Consider the following 4969-nt stretch of genomic DNA (forward strand, 5'->3'; position numbering starts at 1 on the left):
ACTAGAACCACCAACTTCCAGCCTAAGAACAATGTTCTTTCAAATATTGAATATGGAAATATTGAAATACTGAAATAAAATTTGGCCCAATCATAAGTGGTATTCTTTTTCTCCCTTCTGTGCGACATTACGACGCATAGTTGTGGGAGATAACTGCAGAAAGGAGTAGGGCAGCTCCCCATTTAAACACATCGCCGACAACATGGGGAATTATGGTCCGTCCCATTAGGCAACTACTATGTGAAATTCCTGCTACTGTATAACAATATAAGTAAATCAGACTAATTTAAAATCTTACATTTTCTACGCTGTTATGTTTTTTGCTTACTGACATATACAAGACTTTTTATCTCCTCTGCAAACAAGCAAACCTAATAACTGAAAAGCCATATTTGTAAGTGCTGCTATTTAACAAGATAAATGCTCTCCACATCTCCCCGTGGTAGGCTGCACGGAATGAGTAATGAATGTTCCCTGCAATCCATCAAGATGGGGCTTAGCGTGAAAAATAAACTAGTAGTTTATACGCTGCAGTAATAGATAAGCATCAAGAGGAGTTTGATTTACTACCAGGTAAAAAGCTCAATACAAACCTATCAAAGGGTATCATCAATGCACCAAGCCAGGGTTGTACGACATGCAGATGGTACATGGTTCTCCTACAGATCAGAAACTGCTATAATCCCAGGCTGTTTGGTATTATGTCACTGATTTAGTAGGATCCACTGGAGCCAAAACCAAAAGATTTTAATTAAATTATAGCCTATTTAAGATTCACCCATGGTGCATACTTTTAGGCTCTGCTCATAAAAAAATTCTCAAAACAGCTTTGTGTTCCTTCCTACTGAAGGAACAAGAAAATTACTAAACCAATAGAACAAACAGGGGACTAGTAATGGTGATTAAAAGAGATACTGGAAAGACCTTACAGCCCTCTGGCCTATCAGTCCGATTTTTTTTTTATTACCCTCTATTGAGCCCAATAATCATTGAGGGGTAAGTTCAGTATTGAGTGAAATCGCTCAAACATAGGAGGTGTGAGAACCGGCTTCACAGGCCTCTGGATTCTGCTCTGCGGGAATGTGCTGACGTTCGGCAGCTTAGAACGGTTCTAAACCATTGATGCTTAAACTGGTGTGAGCTTGCACAGCATGGCTAGCACTGGATAATAAACAGTTAAAGTCGCAAGATTTCTTCAATGTTCATTAACTGAATTATGCGGTATCCGCGACCAGCTCACTCCTTGCTGCCAACTCTTCCTTTAATGAATAAACCCCAATAAGCGTGTTAAGTTTTACGGTGGGTACGATAGGGTTGAGGAGTTAAAAACGCAATGTGTCGAAAACAAACACTAGAGGCTTTTTCATAATGATGAACAGTGGCTGAAGCGGTCTTAGCTTCAAGTTTCTGGAAATCATTTAGCAATATCCTCACACCGTTCCCAAATATAGTTTTTTTTTTCCTGAGTAGGCTGAAAGATTTTTTTTTTTAAGAAACCAAAGAAAGTATGAATGGCAAGTAACTTATTAAGGGATATGTGTTTATAAAGCAAACACAAAAAATAAGAACAATTCTATTTTCTCTATTTCTCTAGATACTAAGAAAGTAAATCTATAGTGGCCCAAAAAGTTATACAGTGAGAAGAAGTCCTTAAATTGAAACAATTAAAAGGATCATCATACAGAGGTATTTGCCATGTCACCCAACCATGCACACAACATAAATCATACAAGAGCTGATGGTGTGGCCACAACTGGTTTGCTGTAGTAAACTTATTCCGGTTCAATGAAATGTTATCCTGTATTTGGTGACCTTGATGAATAATTCGTCACATAGACTACAATAGAATACACTATTTGAAATGGGGCAGATGGGGTAACTCGGGAGAGTGACTTGGCGTAGAAAAACTGATACTGTTCATTATTAAAGATGCTGTTCCACTAAATAAAAACCTGAATTCAGTGTTCTAACATGTTAATCAAATAAATTATATAAAAAAAACCCATTATAAAACAACCACATCTTACAAAGTCTGCTTACAAGAGCCTGCTTATTGTATTGTATGACTTTAGGCTGGGGATGTTAATTCAAGTGATTGAAGAATTGCCTATGGGGAACAGCAGTGGTGGTATAATGTCTACATAGAAAGGTACCTACTTTCAAAAAATAAAATTCACGGGTACAAGCCTATTCTCTATATGCATCTAAACTGTACAAATAATTATCGGCCTCAAGTAAAAATGTACAATCCCACTTATCCTCAAAGTAAACCAGAGTTTGTAACAGGTTAAAACAGCTGAACTTGCATTTTTTGGAATAAATATTTACCTACATCATTTGGCCTGATGCCATTCAAGCTGCTTACTATAACCGAGAAGAGCTCAATGTTATACATGTCCGAGCAAGATGATGAGTTATTGAAAATGGTGAAAGCAAATACTGCAACTTCATGGGACTGAGCTCACCAATCAATAGGATAAAAGAAAAATCAATACTGTTATCAATGTCAATTATAGACCATTCTCTCTGTACGAATGTTTGCAGATCTGAGGTTAATACCTTACAGACAATGGAAGTTTGCTTCTACTGAATGTACAGTATAGCACATTTTCATTAATAGTCACATTGGCTATACGTGATTTAAAAACATCTCCTAATTGCTTGTATTTTCACAAGAAATTCTGGCCCCTTGACTGCTTGTGCATTAAAACGAAGAGAGAATTTATAACGGGCCCAGAATATTTAAATGTCCTATTTATGGTTACATATTGACTATAGCCTGGGGTTTTTGACAGAGCACATATCACTTACAATGCAGATGAAAGCTAATGAATACTATTTAATCATTCATCAGCACAGCATATCTTATTACCTGCTAATATCACAAACAATGCAAATCAGAAGTCCACGTTACAGGGAAACTATCACTGAAATCCAATTTGTTGCCCTGTAAGAGAACTGATTTTTTCTTCGAATATCTAATAATGGTACGGCATATGGTAATGTGAAATGTTTTTGAGTTATAAATGCTTTCATCCAAGACTGTTCTACTTTATCCATAATTTCACTTTATGGCTTTTGTAAAAGAATGTAAATGGAACTTCACTGTTGTGGCACTGACATATGGTCTTCCACATGCTACAGAGACTGTTTCCCATTATAAATGGTGTTGATGGTCTGCAAGCTGTTGAAGAAGCTGTCATGCACTGGGAAAAACACCACGCAATTTAGCTGCTCCTCCTCAGATAGGTCAAATCGTACTGCCCGAGTCTCAAAAGATCAAGGATCTGTCCAACTAACCAGGGCCATAGTTATACACCAAGAAACATTTCCTCTTCACAAGCTGCAATGGGAATAGCATTCAAGTCACTGGAGTTGATTCATTAAAAAGTAGCAAAGATAATCACATTATAAAATATGCATTATGAGAGGCAGTATCCGATCTTTCTGCAGGTAATACCTAACATGGAGGGTCCTCATAATGCATAATTCTTCTGAAATCAACTCGCCACCATGAGGTCTATTCACTAAAAGGACGGCTGTCAGGAGAGTTGGCAGTGAGGTTTCAGCTCATTCACTTCACTGTACATCTAACTCCACCGAGCTTTTGCTGCAGGAGGAGCTTGGCTGGCCCTGTATAATGTATAGTTAAACCAGTGAGATTTCTTTCCTCTCCCGCTTAATTATGCATTATACAGGACCATCAAAGCCCTTCTTGCTGGAGTGTCAAGTGTTGGCCCTTCAGAGTGAATGGTGAGGGAGCTGAAACCAGAACTCTGCTGCCAAGCCTGACGAGAATGCGTCTCACCCCAGGAATTCACAGATGCAGATACGAAGAGTAGGTGGATAACCATGAGAGTACAAAACCATTTCACAAGCTTAGGGGGGGTTACCATTGGACTTGTGCATTTAATGTTGGAGGTAAAATAAACCCAATTAGTTTTGTGCTTTAAAGAATCTGAAAACTTCTAGCTTAATCCAACATTGGACACCAATTTGTAATGATCTGAAATGGATCCTACATAGGATGAGCCCATGGCTGTAAAAGTACGTAATACAAACAATAATACAAAGAGGTAGAGCAAGGTTGTGTGATTCAGGCCCTCCAGCTGTTAATGGCAGCAGCTCCCATCATCCTCATGCAGCCTTGAGCAGGTTGAGGTTCATAGGAGATGTGATACAACCTAGCATTTTTTTCACCAAAGGTGTATAAATAAGTTTATGGCAGACTCTTGTGCTTACAATATATTTACTATTAGAGGTGGCAGAAAATCCCCTTTTCATCCCATATGAAAACCTTAACTAAAAAATGTGTTTCCCCCACACAATGTAATGAACTGTAATGTGCAGCAGGATCTTTACTCGTACATCATGCAGGAAAAGCGGCAGAATCAAGTAGTATTTGCAATAAGTCTGGTGGCAATAAAACCTTTTGCTCTATTTACCATCACGCACCTGGACACCATTGCCAGAATGGCTTTTTCTGGCATAGAAGTAAGCAGTGAGGATAATGGGTTAAATGCGTTCATAAAACAATAATGCGACAAACATGAGACTAAATGATAATGAGAAAATATATATATAAAACAGCATTGTAAATACAGAATAGCATCAGCATTGGCCAGGTTATCCAGCATCACCCTACCCGTTCGTCTAATTGTGGGGCAAGAAAATCATCAATTGTCTAGTTACTGCCCAGCATGTGCGCATCCCTCCCTAGTGTTATAGAGAAGGAAAACATTTTAAAAAGGCATCTCAGTTAGTGGTGCTTTTCATGGGTTGGAGCTTAAATGTTCAAACATGAATAAAAATGTTTGTTCTACGCGGGGAGTCTGTCCTTTGAAGCAATTCCTGTACATGACACAGAAGGCTGCTTTTCTACACTCCGACCAAGATCTTTGTGCTATTGACCTTTTGTTAAAGAGTTTTGCAGAAATTCTTTGGTTTATCAAATGAAGAAAAAAAAAAG

The 4969-nt window shown here is 38.2% G+C and overlaps 2 long non-coding RNA genes across 3 annotated transcripts in view; one reads left to right on the top strand and one right to left on the bottom strand.

Moving 5' to 3' along the window:
- LOC128474605 (uncharacterized) overlaps positions 1–1487 on the top strand; it is a 208478-nt gene extending 206991 nt beyond the window's left edge. For both annotated transcript variants that reach the window (XR_008346375.1, XR_008346374.1), the window contains exon 2: positions 1323–1487. This is a non-coding gene — a long non-coding RNA (uncharacterized LOC128474605). The remainder of the gene's footprint in view (positions 1–1322) is intronic.
- A 1332-nt stretch (positions 1488–2819) lies between these two features.
- Positions 2820–4528, bottom strand: LOC128474604 (uncharacterized). The gene is made up of 2 exons (XR_008346373.1): positions 2960–4528; positions 2820–2927 (listed from the first exon to the last, which is right to left on the bottom strand). It is a non-coding gene; the product is annotated as an uncharacterized LOC128474604 (long non-coding RNA).
- Between the last annotated feature and the right edge of the window lie 441 nt (positions 4529–4969).

The sequence above is a fragment of the Spea bombifrons genome, chromosome 2 (genome assembly GCF_027358695.1).
Source record: "Spea bombifrons isolate aSpeBom1 chromosome 2, aSpeBom1.2.pri, whole genome shotgun sequence".
Classification (NCBI taxonomy): domain Eukaryota; kingdom Metazoa; phylum Chordata; class Amphibia; order Anura; family Pelobatidae; genus Spea; species Spea bombifrons.